Here is a 14,761-nt window from a genome sequence, read left to right as displayed (position 1 = left end):
AAAGGGATAGCCGCAGGAAGGAGAGAATGAAAAATAGGAATATAGATGCGAAGTATAAGGAGGAGAGAGAAAGAGATATACAGAGAGAAAGAAAGAGGAGAGAGTGAGAGAGAGAGAGAAAGAGAGAGAGAGAAAGAGAGCGAGGGTGAGAGAGTTAGAGAGAGAGAGAGAGAGAGAGAGAGAGAGAGAGAGAGAGAGAGAGAGAGAGAGAGAGAGAGAGAGAGAGAGAGAGAGAGAGAGAGAGAGAGAGAGAGAGAGAGAGAGAGAGAGAGAGAGAGAGAGAGAGAGAGAGAGAGAGAGAGAGAGAGAGAGAGAAATGGGGTGCATTGCATCACTATCTGTTCGAAAACAACCGCCATTTTGGTCGTCAACACATTCAGTTCACCTATTCAAGCTTGCTAATCGTGCCTATCAGATATGATAACGCCAGGTTGGGAAACCGGTCGGCGTCGTTGTATAACACCATTCTTTGCCTAATTAGGTGAGCACCGAGTGTGATACTAAGTGACCCATGCAGAGTGTCACAATGGTGTCAGTGAGGCGAGGTGTGGTCACTTGAAGCACGGGCGGCCGGTCTCCAGGGTGGCCCATTTCAATTCGTCTCTGACGTAATCCACAGGCGGTCTGAGAAGTTATGGGCTCTGCGAGGAAATTGTTAGATTGCCTAGTCGCTAATGTCGAAAGCAACTAATCGCTCATCCTCATGTATGTGTTCAATGTTCGTATTTTTCATATTCGTTCACATTCATCAATTGTGAGACGCACCCACCCAAACAGCAATAATAGCAATAATAGCAATAACAGCAATAATAGTGCAACGAATAACGAATAACGCAGGCGCACCACAAACCTCGCATTGAAGTTATAAGAGAAACGACTTTGAGCCAGAGTGGGTTGACTATGAGAAACGATAATGAACTGATGTCGAATTCGTGATAACGAAATAAATAGACTGCCTGCAACAATGCTCATAAAATATCATGTAATTATTTACGGTTGATTGCCCTTCTAGCGCAACTTCACGGAGTGCGCAATGCACAATTTCCATACCGCCTACCCTGCATGTTGTCAGGCCACTGCTCGTGGAGCCGCCGAGCGTATTAGTCAGCAGCCCTCGGGCACTGGGTCACGCCTACAATTGGTTTCACTTTCTGCACTTCACTGTCTGATGAGGTCATTGGTCACTTCTGGCAAGGGCAGTTAGTCGGCTGTGGCATGAACATGACTTGACCGTGCAATGTGCAATGAGCTGAGCGGGGTCACGAGGAAACTGCTCTGTCGCACATTGCCCAAAAATGGACTCTGTTGCATGTAGAACAATGAGAACAATGAGGCTTTCCAGTTTTCATGTCTTGAGACATGCGTAGTAACGTAGTTCGAATCGTCTTTTTAACTTTTATAAAATAAACACATGAAGATCGTTGTGAGTGGCGAAAATCAATAGTAGTAGAAAGTAGACCGCAGCGTATTTGTGTTTACTAGAACGGGAATTCAGGATGTCTGCTGCGGGATTGAAGAGTGCGTCACCATTAGAAACGTTTTACATCTAAACAAGATTACTTGCCTGACATTGTGAACCATTGTTGATTGTTCTCTGACACAGCACTTTCTGTCGAATATCTACTTCAAACAGAATTTCGTATAAGATCGTTTGAAACATGATCAGAAATATTTAAGCAGTGTTCGTCATTTTCCTTTTTCCCTTGCGAGGATGAAACCGGGTTTCTGTCTGTAGGGATTTGAAGTTGTGATGGAGGCGTAATTGGAAAACAAACACACTCTCCCCTGTTTCCCCAGTTATCTGCTGGATTCTGAGAGATTCACTTCAGTGGGTGGCCGACTGAATGCATTATTCGTTCGCTGTTCGACGCAATGCAGCAATGTAGTATCTTCAGCGTAATTAATTTCCCTCTTATCTAGTTAGGTGCACCTAACCAGTATTTCCTATTTTGAGCATCTGCGTCCGCCACCTGCCAGCCACCACAGGCACCGCCCACCACCCACCGTCCCCACTGCTGTCAACCGCCCTCCACCCACCGTCCCCACTGCCGTCCACCGCCCACCACCCACCGTCCCGTCCCCACTGCCGTCCACCGCCCACCACCCACCATCGACCACCGTACTGCGTCCGCCACCCACCGTTCTACGTCCCTCTGCCGTTCGCCGCCGGCCGGTCCGAACGCCTGGCGGATTATCGACACGGGAACTGTCGAGTTACACCGCGGCTCCGTTAGGGAGCTGCGGCTGTCGAGGTACACCGGCTCCGTTTGGGACGTGGGAACCAAACACCCCACCGGCACGGGCTCGGCATTGGCAACAGCTAACTGTTCCCTGTAACCTGGCGGTATCCGGGCTGAACCGGCCAGCTCCAAATGTAGGCGGGAGAGGAAATACGATGCCAGTGGACGTTGGTGTAATGCATCGGTAAAACCAGGGATGGTGGCCAAACGTTGAAATGTGAAAGCTTTAATGTAGCCCGGAAGAATGGCTTGTAATCAACGAAAAGAGGCGAACACTGTGTTATTCTGCGCTAATTTCAATTGCAGATTCGCTGACGGTGTCATGCATATTGCATAAGGAAGTTCTTCTCTAGGCCATCTCGGTGCGAAGGGAGGTATGCCATCAGTCACGAGCAATAAGCAAGCATCACTGTCACCCTTGTCGACATAATACCGCCTGCTGGAAATTTGTCAGCAGCGATAAGAACCCTTGTCTTCAAATGCCTCGACAGCGTGCAGAGATCACTTTGCAATTCAGCGGCGTGCTGCACATGATTCATGAATGAAGACATGATTTGACACGACTGGTGAGCGATGATCGGCCGCCAGTGACGGCGAACACTGGCGCCAGATACGGCACCTATCGACTGGGCGGCGCCGGGCGCGACGCACCGCGTACCTACCGTCTCCACCCGGCTATCGCAGAGTGGCGTGTGCTCAGAGTCCCGTCATAGACAGATCGTCAGTCGTGACCATTTACAGTCCCCATCAGCACGCACCGTTCGCACCTTCCAATTCTTCAGCACGCCACCAGCAGGTGCCGATTCCGTTCCTCATCGACGCATCACCATCAGCGTCACCGCCCCTCCCCCTCACCACCACCCCCGCCGCCCCGGGCGGCGCGGCGGCACCGCCCCTCCACTACCGTCGCCACCGGCGGTACCGGCAGCGGCGGCAGCGGCGGCCCGCCCACACGGAGCGCAGTTTGTGAAGCCGCCACGTCGGCTCCATCGATTCCTCCATCGATTGCGGCGCGGGTGCGTGGCCCGAGCGACGTCGACTGGAAACTGCCGATCGTCGACACTGACGCGATTAGACGCGTCCTCTTGGCACGCGCGCCGGCCAAATCACTCAATAGTGCGCCCGTGGTTACTGATCAGTGATCATATACCAGATCAATACTTTTACATTGCTTTTTGGAACACTAGAAATGCTTGTGGCACAAGGATGATAACACCCAAGTTCCACGTTGCTGGCACTGTAGTTGATGTGTCCACTGAGGCTCATCAGGAGGCCGTCAGCCGTGACCTTAGTGGACGGATAACGCACCCCTGGGAATGCGGTAATGGTGCTACGTTGGTCGTTACCTACACCTCATCTGAGCCTGCAGGCACGCGCCCAAAGAGGCCCCCGACACGTGCTGGCTGAGAGTTATCGAAATGGTAGCCGAGCATGGGTGAAACTTTGACATCACCATTGGGGTCCCAAACGTCCAAGGGGGCCTCCATTTAGTGGGGGCCTCCAAGCAATTAGGGGCCTCCAATTGCGGAAGCGGTAATTTACGAGCCACGCCAGGGCCTCCTCTAAGAAATTTTCATTGGGGGACCAGAGGCTCAGAAGCCAAACATGGGGTACCCCCAAATCCAGTTTTCTCATCGGATTTAGGCCACTTATTTTTCGTCACAGCTCTGATGCCATGATTTTTTTTTTAATATCATCATCATCATCATTTATTTCGTTTGGAACTCCGTATTCACGGCTATTCTGTCCAAGTGTCAATACATAAATACATATACGCTGAATGGTAAAGATGTTAAAGGAAAAAAAGTACAGCACGTATGACGTGGTATCACACATTATAAGAGCCTAAAGCGCCCTCCTAAAGCGCCTGCGACACCCAGCAGACGTTTTACTGTCACGCACATCCAGGGCCAGTGAGTTCCAGCGTGCAACGGCGCGGTACCGGAAGAACCGCCGCGCCTGCTCGGTGCGGGGTTTCGGCAGCTGGAGCAGGTCGCTCTCAGTGGCACGAGTCTCCCTACTAGAGACGTCACTGCGGCGCTCGAGCCGCTCCGAGAGACACCTCGGCGCACTGGTATTGTTAACCAAGTAGTGAACAACACCACAGTCACTCTCCGCCACAAGCTCGTCTACAGGGTGTTTCACAATAAATGTTACTTTTGAATAGCTTAAATGAAGATCTTACTTGTTCGTAAGCGCGTAAATTTGATATGCATTTTGCTGCAAATTTGTAGCGGTTTTTAGTCCTTACATTTTTTTACAAACCGTCAACGGTTCCATCAGTATGGACGTGCAATGCCAACACCGTCAAAACGGGTCAATGCGCCGTGTACAGATGATGAGGCGGTATGGGTGGTCATGCATTACGGTGCTTTGCGGAGTCTGACCGCAGTGCGACGGAGTTTCGGTAGCCATTTAAAAGGAGGAAGGATATTCCGTCAAAAATGTCTTTCAAACGGGTAGTAGAAAGGTTCCAGAAGACTGGAAACACGAGACCAGCCCCGACTCCTGGCCGGACGGCGATCCCAGAGAATCTGGTTGAAAAAGTCAGACGGAAGGGTGGCATAGTGGAGAACCCGTGAAGGGTGCTGAACTGAAAGTTATATGTTCATCAGTCCTACTGTTCTGCTGTCTCATGAGGTAATACTCATGAGCCATATTGTAATACATGTCACTGAAACATCGTCGTTTGAAAAGCAACATTCATTGTGAAGGACCCTGAAGCTTAACAGCGAATTGACCTGTTTTGATGGTGTGGACATTGCACGTACATAAAGAATGCAGTTGATGATTCGTCATAGTTTTTGTAAGGATAAAAAACCCGAAAGAATTTGCAACAAAATGAATATGGAATTTATGGGCATACGAATAGCCGAGGTCATTTTAAAAGCTTATCAAAAGTAACGTTGACACAATCGGCACGACGTCTCGATTCATACTGTATTGGCCGCCAACAGGTCACAGGGTAGTTGCCACGGTCACGTACAGATGGCGCACTGTATCCCACCAGGTGGCGCCCCACCTGGTTACACAATACTATCACACTCCCCTCCTTATTTTCTCGACACGGTAAGTCTTTCGCCAGGGTTCCACGACTAGCAGCTCCGGCGGCTCGCGATGCCTGCGAGGACGACCGTCCGGTTCTCCAGCGGCCTCGCCGTCACTGGAGGAGCTGCGGCTCGCGCTGTCGTCCGACTCCGCGTCGTCGTCGTCGACGTAGACTACCGGTCGGTACGCCTCGGCTCCCTCAGGTTCAGCTGCGGAACGCACCAGGTCATTGAAATGCCTAACTTTCTCGACTCTCGCCTTGGTGCTATCTTGCACTTTGAGAAGACGGTAAGACCAACCATTGCCCAACACTTCAATGACCCTGTACAATGATGACAAAGCAGGCGACATTTTTCCCCCTTTCCTTCCCCTCTCTGCCGGCGTCAACCGCAGCCGAACATAGTCTCCAACCTCAAACGGCTGACCCCTGGCCCTCGCGACACTCTCCTCCACCCGCTTCAGTTGCGCCCGTTCGACACCTACTTGAGCATCTCGCTGCAGTTGGTCGAGCAGCTGTCGCCTCTGCGTTACCTCCTCCGCAGGAGTGTGGCCAGACGTGACCGGCTCAGTCTCGGAGGCGGCAGGTGGGTCGCTGATGCAGGTCTCGGGACGTCGCGCCGACCGTGCGAAGAGCAGCTCGAATGGAGAGAAGCCTGTGGAAGCATTGACGGCGGTGTTATGACTGAACTGCAACTGAGGAAGCTTGGATGGCCATAGACGCACATCATTGGAACACATGCAGCGCAGATTCCTGACGAGCTGATTCTGACGCTCCACTTGGCCCTGCCCCTGTGGGTGGAGAGGCGTGCCCAGTGTGTGCCGAATTCCCAGCCGCCGACATAGAGAACGGAAGGTCTCAGCCGTAAAGTGCGGTCCTCTGTCTGAAGATATTTCATATGGGACGTCAAAAATGCATATCCAATGGTCAAACAGCAAACGGGCAGCCGTCTCAGCCGTACAGTCCTCAGCTGGCAGCAGCATCAGGTAACGGCTGAGGATGTCCTGGATCTGAAAGACATAGCGGTACGGGTGGGCTGCGGTCTTGGGGAACGGGCCTGCGAAATCGACTTGAAGTTTTGCCAGTGTTCTGCTCGGGAAGGTGGTGCGCTGTATGGGCGCACGACCAGGTGTTTGCGGCGGCTTATTCTGTCCACACATTTCACATCCATTCACATAATTCGACAAGTCCTGTCTCATGTTAGGCCACCAGAATGAATTACGGGCACGTTTCCAAGTCCGATCCCGCCCCATATGTCCACTCAGAGGCGCATCATGCACAAGGCGCAACGCTTCAGCCCTCATAGCTCTGGGGATAACTGGCAGCTGGGTGCGCCCACCGTTAAACAGATAGCGCAGCAGGCCGTCATTGCCAATGACCAAATGACGCCTAAAACGGTAAAGCGTACGGGCGGCCTCAGGTGACTTACTTGACAGGTCTTGTTCGCTGAGCAGGGCTGCGCGTACCGGTGAGATCTGCGGGTCCATCCGCTGCTCGTCCCGGAGCTGCTCGATGGTGAAGACGGTGGTCGACAGATCCGGCTCCAGCTGTCGAGTGCCTGCTGTCACACAAGCCACGAGGTCACCGTTGGGGCCCACTCTGGATAGGTAGTCGGCGATAGTCATATCGGGGTGCTTGCCAGCCTTGTGAACCGGGATGATTTGAAACTGCTGCAAGAAATCGATCCACCGTCCACGCCGGCCCCGTTCGTCGCCAGCGTCGAGCGAGTTCAACCAGCGAAGAGCACGATGGTCCGTGATGAGCGAGAACGGACCATTCGATAAATATATCCGGAACCGTTTCACAGCGAGCACTACCGCCAAAAGCTCCTTCTCCGTCGTGCTATATCGTCTCTCGTGTTCGGAAAGCGCGTGATGAAAAAATCCCAGTGGCTTCAGATCCTGGCCATCTCTGTTAGCCAGCATCGCCCCTGTTCCGGAGTCACTTGCGTCAGTTACCAGCACAAACGGCTTCTTGAAGTCAGGCAAGTAGAGTGCGACTGCTTCCGATACTTGCTGTTTCAGTTTGGTGAAAGATGACGTCATCTCTTCCGTCCACTTCAGCGTTTTCTTGCCGTCCTTGTCCAGTGCTTCATAGAGGGGACGTGCCGTCTCTGCCACGCCGGGGATCCAACGCTGGACGTACGCAAACGACCCCAGGGCGCGGCGCAGCTCGTGCACGTCTCGAGGAGGAGGGAGATCCCGGAGCTGCTGCACTCGAGCTGCACTCATGCTGACGCGGCCGTTGCAAATGACGGTTCCGAGATACTCGACGGTGCGCTTCCCAAACTGGCATTTTTCGGGAGACAGGGCGAGACCAGACTGGCGAATTTTTTCCAACACCGAGCGCAGACGTTGCAGGTGCTGTTCCCAGGTCTCCGACCACACCAGGACGTCATCCAGGTAACAGATCGCTTCCGTGAAGTTCGTCTCCCCCAGGATGGCTGACATCATGCGTTGAAACGAGAAGCCCGCGCCGTGAAGACCGAACGGCGTCCTGTCCGCCCACTCGTAATGTCCCCAGGGCACTACGAAGGCTGTCACTTCACTATCTGGTGGGTGAAGAGGCAGCTGGTGGTAGCCACTCTTGGCGTCGAGGACAGAGAAGTATCTCGCGTTGGCCAGACGATCCACCAAGTCCTCCATCAGTGGGATGGGGTGGAGGGTTGCGGCTGCCGACTTGGCATTCACTCTGCGGTAGTCAATCGCAAGTCGAAGCCGACCGTCCTTGCGCCGGGCGCATACAATCGGCGCTGCCCACGGGCTATGCGACTCCCTGATCACCCCCATCCTCTCCAGCTGGTTCAGTTCCTGACGAACTTCTTCCTCCAGTCGTGGAGATAGGCGCCTGGGTCGGGAGGTCTCCGGTCGCGTCCCTGGGGTGATGTTGATGCGGTGTTCCACGTTCACCCGGACGACTGGTAGCTCTCCACCGGAGTAGAATACATCACCGTATTCTGCAAGGAGGTCAACAAGCTCAGATTTCTGGACATCATTCAGTTCAGCTCCAACTTCAAACGAACTTCCCTTCAGACGAGAGTCATCACGGGGCTGTGACGTCACTTCCACAGACACATCAGCTGAAGCATGAGCGATTACGTAACCTCTCCTTAGCACTTCATCAGTAGCGCCGACATTCGCCACTTTAATCCACAACGTGTCATCATCAGTAGCCTTAACGATACAGTAGGAAGCACTGACTGGCGACTCTTCTGATCCCACAGGCTCAACAAGATACTCCTCACCGTGCTGCAGCGTGCTCCTCTGGACTGGGACGAGGGCTTCTGTACCCGCTGGGACTGCGATGTCACGCCGTAGCTTCAGGTCCGTATGCCCGGCGTCCCGCTGTTGCTGAGCCGTGCTGAACAGTTCCAGCTCCACTCCCCATGCTTCCAGCGCCAGGCGTCGCCGCTGCAGGTCCAGCTTCAGGCTGCCAAGACGTGACCAGAAGTCAATGCCAAGGATAGCTGGCACGATCAGTCCACGAACAACAACAAAACGCTGATCGGGGACACTGACATCGCCTATCTTGAGAGTGCGAAACACTTCCCCCAGTATGGGAATTTCTTCACAACTCACCCCTCTCCCACGGACATTGGAGGGACGAAGGGCGAACTTCTCACGGGGGGTTAGTTCCTCGTCTGAAACGAGGGACCAGTCAGCGCCTGTGTCGACCATTGCACGCGCTTGGGTCCCGTCGTCCCACTCCACAGTCACATACGGTGCGGTCTTCATCAACTGGTGTGACAAACTGGCCGTCATCGTTTGCAACTCAACATGGGTGCCCGCGTTACAACTGGAAAAATCATACGTCACTGGCGGGATATCACGTGACCAGCGCTCCACAGTAGGCTTTTCTGGTTCACCGGGGCCCTCCGGGGTACGGATTGACGGGGGGCCCCTCACAGAAAATGCGTACGATCAGTCAACTCGCCTGTGACAACCGGTGCTGCTGCGCCCTGCTGCTGTGCCATACTCACTCTTCGTGGTGACCACGCTGGATTCTCTTGAAGACGGCGCTGGCAGTTGAACCATCCACCTGGGTGAGCAACATCGCAGTAGTAGCACCTACCGACAGGGCGCCCTCCTCCTCCACCCCCTCCCCGCTGGGAGCCGCCCGCGTGACCTTGACCGGTCACGGGCCGGTGAGCCGACCCCATCGCTGGGGAGGGGCGGGGGCGCGCCGGGGTCACTGGCCGGCGACCCGACCAGCGCTGGCCACGTCCAGCTGGGAGGAATGACGTCACTGCGACCGTCTCCTGCTGAGCTGGTGCGGCGAACGCTGCTGCCGGCTGGTGCCGGCTGCCGGTCGCCGAGGCTGCTTGCTTCGCCGTGCGCGCCGTTTCTGCGATTTTCAAAATGTCATCATACTCCTTAGCGTGAGACTCGTCCTTCATCCAGCGCTCGCGGATAATATGCTCGCGAATATCCCTATCCTTCAGCCCGTCCAGGAACCTCCAAACGACCCTTTTCCTTTTTACATCCGCCGATTCACTTGCGAAGGCGTCCCCTGCCAAGCGCTGCAAACGCGTGAGGAAGTCGGTCAACGTTTCATCCCCTCCCTGGAACGCTTCCTCAAAACGAATGATCCTCACCTCGATAGCTTCGACGGTGACGTACCTCGCTTCCAGCTTGGTGAGGATCTCGGCGTCGTTCGTCACCCACGATGCCGACTGCGCGACCTCCTCACGGATGAACTCAGCAGGTGCCCCGACAAGGCACATCCGAAGCTCCAGACTGCGATACGAGGCATCCTGCCAGATAGCGACGCCTCTGGCAACGTTAGCTGCCTTCACCAACAGGAAGTGGTCCTTAAAGTCCCGCCATGCCGCTGGGGTAACCTCCGTCCCAAACGTCTTGCTGAGGGCCACCGCCCTGCCTGCTCCTCCAGCCTCACTAGGCATTTCGGACCGCTGCCACCACTGACACAATCGGCACGACGTCTCGATTCATACTGTATTGGCCGCCAACAGGTCACAGGGTAGTTGCCACGGTCACGTACAGATGGCGCACTGTATCCCACCAGGTGGCGCCCCACCTGGTTACACAATACTATCACAACGTTTATTGTGAAACACCCTGTATCTGGGGCCACCCGAGCTCCTCCAACAGCGGAGTCACGTGTGCTGAGCGGCGCGCTCCCATAACCACCTGTGCGCAGTGATTAATAACTCGCTGCACGCGGCGACGCTGAACAACGCCACAGCCCGACCAGACCGACAAACAGTAGCGGATGTGGGGGAAGATCAGCATCTCAACGATCAGTTTCTTCACTTCTTTCGGTAAGCATCGCGAAGATTTACACAGTCCTCCTAATGTGGCGTAGCATCGGCGAATCACCTCCGTCACATGTGGCTCAAAGGTCAAGCCAGAGTCGACAATTACACCCAATACCTTAATGCTAGCGGAAGTTTGAATAACATCATCTCCAAACTGTACAAATCAAAGTCAAGCTGCCTCCTACGTGATTTTACAACTAACAGTTCGGTCTTTTTGGGGTTGATTTTTAGGCAGTTTTGAACAAACCAATGACTCGCAATGTCTAAAGTACATTCGGTATCTGTCTTCAGCTCTAAAATTCGCTTCGGTGATGCTAGATGTAAAAACTGAACGTCATCGGCGTACATCACTATTTTGGAGTCGACATAGGACGCAAGATCGTTTGAAAATAGCAAAAATAAGATCGGTCCCAAAAGTGATCCCTGTATCACGCCGTGGGTGATTGGCTTCACCTCCTCACCACCCCGCACCATCTGGCACCTGTCACTCAGCCAGTCACGGAACCAGTGTGCGCTAATGCCGTACCAGCCCAGCTTTTCCAGGAGCCGGGGATGCTGGACACTGTCAAAAGCCTTGCTAGTGTCGGCGGTCGTGAGAGAACCGATGAGACCGTCATCCAGACCATCCATGAGAAAACTGACAGTATCCAGCATCGCCGACTCCGTGGATCGGCCGGGCCGGAAGCCGTGCTGCACCTCGGAGAGAATATTGTGCGTGAGCAGGTAAGTCATCAGCTGACCGCAAACAACACTCTCAGCGACCTTAGCAACAGTTGACAGGAGCGACAGCGGACGATAGTTAGACGGGTCATCCATCGAGCCAGACTTATGCAACGGTATGACATGAGCCACTTTCCAGTCGGCGGGTAACTTTCCAGACACCAGCGACGAGTTAATGACCTTTAACAGATGCGGGCCTATCACTGGGAAAGTCATGCGCAGCATACCTATCGTGATACCGTCACCACCACTCGCATTAGACGCTGACATACGTTTCACGGCAGCTGACAGCTCTGACAGTGTCACGGGGTGGACGCGGAAAGCGCCGCTGACCACGCGAGGCGGCCGCGGCGGCAGCGGCTCGGTCACGCGCTGCGCCTCCTCCAGCGCGGCGGCCACGCTCGGGCCGACCGACGCGAAGTACTCGTTTAGTCTGTCAGCCCAGCGAGGGCCACTCGGAGATGAAGACGCAGAAGACGCTCCGGCTCTAGGTGAGATGAGGAAGCGTCTGATGTCCTTCCACGTGGTACGGCGCGACCGGCGGTAAGATGTCAGAAAGAAGTCTGACTTGGCGCTGATCTGGGCGCTCTTCACTCGGTTCCGACAGAGTCTGTACCGCTGGGCCGCTTGCTCGTCAGCCGGCTGAGCACGTCTCTCAGCGTCGGCCAAGTCACGCTCTCTCATCATGGTCTGCAGCTCGTCGTTTTCGGTGATCCATGGCGCCGGCGAGTGTCTCGGTCTGATCTTCTTCTCAGGCATGTGTCGGTCAATGACCGGCGACCACACCGCCAGCCATGCCTTCCACTTGTCGGCAGGATCAGTGGCGCTGTACACGGCCGACCAGTCGGATACTAGCAGCTCCAAACAGAGAGCGTCCGGCACCAGGTCTCGCGTGGACCTGATGGTGACCTCCGCGGGACGGCGGCGCTCCCGCTGGAGGGTGGTCTCAGCGATCACCAGATCGTGATCCGACCAGCTGCACGGCTCCACTCTGGTCGCCGCGATGTCATCAGATTGCCGCACTAGGACGTGGTCGATCAGACTTCCGCTAGCCGGTCGAGTTGGACAGCTGACCAGCTGCTTCATGTCCATGGCGCTGATCATCTGCAGGTAGCGATGAACATCGGCCTTGTCGGGTTTGAGTGTGTCGAAATTGGTGTCTCCGAGCACGAAAACAGGCTTTCCGGTGCAAATAGCGTGCGCCAGCTGGGTCTGGAGGTCCTCAATAGCGGCGGTCACTGGGGCACTCGGTGGGCGGTAAATCACTCCGACTACCACCGTGAAAGAAATCGATATCGATAAAGAAATGGTAGGTCACCTGACCCTACTGGTGGATCCAGGCCAGCAGGGTGACATTGTATGTAAATATCCCCCGCGGCATCCGAAATCGACGAAAATTTCTGGCTTTTTCACTTTTGACAATAAAACACAATGCTTTTATAATAGAAAAAAAAATTAACGGCACAGCATTGCGCAAGGAATCTAGCCGTAAGCCGACCCCAGAAAGTGTGAGGGTTAACCTTCGCCGGCACCTGGGGGGAGGGTCGCCACCCCCAAGTTAGTTTTTCTGCTCTACACTTAACATTTTTAAAGCTAGAAACCTGATTTTCTTTGTATAGCTGCTTTTCTATCTTTTCTCAGCGTCCATTGAAAATTTCAAGCTTCTGCGGCATTTGGGTTTGGAGATATGACCTTGTTCTTCAGGTCATGTCATGTCCTAAATGACGAATACCCAATATCTTGCGATGGCTATGGGCCTTGTGAGCTTTTGACACGCTGATTTCGGCTTTTTTTTGCCAGTCTTACCTCCCACCTATAATTGAACATGTTGTTCTGCGATGTACAGATGTCAGAGTCAGGGTCAAGGTCAACCTAGGTCATCTAAAATTATTGCGCTTTAGGCAAGCTGAATTTACTTTTCGTGAAGTTTCTTTGACTGTATGTTTAGTAAAAGCTTCTCACTTCATGATCAAGTGTAATAGGGACACACAAACCGATCTGTGCACACATCAGTACATACACAGACATACACAGACATACAAACACATATCATTGACCTTGACCTAACTTGACGTGAAATGACCACAGCCAGCAAATTAGTCGGATAGTGTGACAAAGAGCTGTTCTAGCTCGCTTGGCACTAATACGGCAGCGTCATCGGTATATGATGGGTTGGCCCGCTGCTTGTGTAGGTATCTTATTCGACATCACCACAATTTTTTCTTACAAGATTTTAAGCCTTGCGGTCAAGAGCAACAGATTCTTTGGGAAGTGACGAATCCAATGATACCAATTTTACCTCATCAGGTCAGTCATTGACCTTCCAGGTCAGGTCAAACTAAAGAATGTTGCTGTTTGGGGTCACCGTTGCCCGTTGGAATATCACGTGCGCTGCTCATCATGTACCGATGACGCTGCCGTATTGTGGTGCCAAGCCAGCTAGAACCTCTTTGTCACACTATCCGACTAGGTTTTTGCTGGCTGTGGTCATTTCAGGTCAAGTTAGCTCAAGGTCAATGACATGTGTTTGTATGTCTGTGTGTGTCTGTGTGTACGAGTATACTGATGTGTGCACCGACTGTGAATGTGTCCATATTACATGAGATCATGAACTGAGAAGCTTTTGCCAAAAATACAGTCAAAGAAACTTCACGAAAGTAAATTCAGCTTGCCTAAAACGCAATATTTTTAGACGACCTAGGTTGACCTTGACCCTGACCCTGGCATCTCTACATCATTGAACAACATGTTCCATGATAGGTGGGAGGTAAGACTGACAAAAAAGGCCGAAATCAAGGTGTCAAAAGCTCACAAGACCCAACGCCAACGCAAGATATTGGGTATTTGTCATTTGGGTTATGACATTACCTGAAGAATAAGGTCATATCTCCGAAACCAAAAACCACAGAAACTTGAAATTTTCAGTGGACGCTAAAAAAGGATAGAGCAGCAGCTATACGAAATATCCGACTTCTAGCAATCAAAATGTTTAGTGCAGAGCAGAAAAAACTACCTAGGTCGGGGTGGGGTGTGTGGCAACCACTGCCCCCCCCCCCCCATGTGCGGACGAGGATTACCTAACTAATTTGAATATCAGGAAAATAATTTATTAAATCAGGTATTCCAACAGAGTCCCGCTTTTTTATAGGTGACCTCCGATTTGTGTTGCATCTAAGTTACCCAGATGGCCTCTTATTTGTAATTGTAGGTACAGTACAGAGAGCCTCCTACTTCGACTTCTTGCACAGAGAGCCTCCTAGCGTACATACGGCTAAGCTTCTACAGGTCGAGCGCCGGTCTCTTGTACGTACAGAGAGCCTCCTACTGTTACAGAGGGCCTCCTGTTTGTCTAGGGGGCCTCCTATTGGTTAACGGCGCCTCCTATTTGTCCAAGCGGCCTCCTATTCGTCTATGGGACCTCCTATTTGTCCAGGAGGCCTCCTGTTTCTCCAGAAGGTCCCCTATTTATCCAGGGGG

At 53.1% G+C, this 14,761-nt stretch overlaps 1 protein-coding gene across 1 annotated transcript in view; it reads right to left on the bottom strand.

Annotated features, from left to right (window-relative positions):
* LOC122374892 (transmembrane protein 132E-like) overlaps positions 1-14,761 on the bottom strand; it is an 80,787-nt gene that overhangs the window by 46,155 nt on the left and 19,871 nt on the right. The window lies entirely within an intron of this gene.

Source organism: Amphibalanus amphitrite, unplaced genomic scaffold, assembly GCF_019059575.1.
Source record: "Amphibalanus amphitrite isolate SeventyFive unplaced genomic scaffold, NRLGWU_Aamphi_draft 001734F_arrow, whole genome shotgun sequence".
Taxonomy (NCBI): domain Eukaryota; kingdom Metazoa; phylum Arthropoda; class Thecostraca; order Balanomorpha; family Balanidae; genus Amphibalanus; species Amphibalanus amphitrite.
Note: the sequence above shows the minus strand (reverse complement) of the source record. Positions and strands in the feature narration are given on the sequence as shown.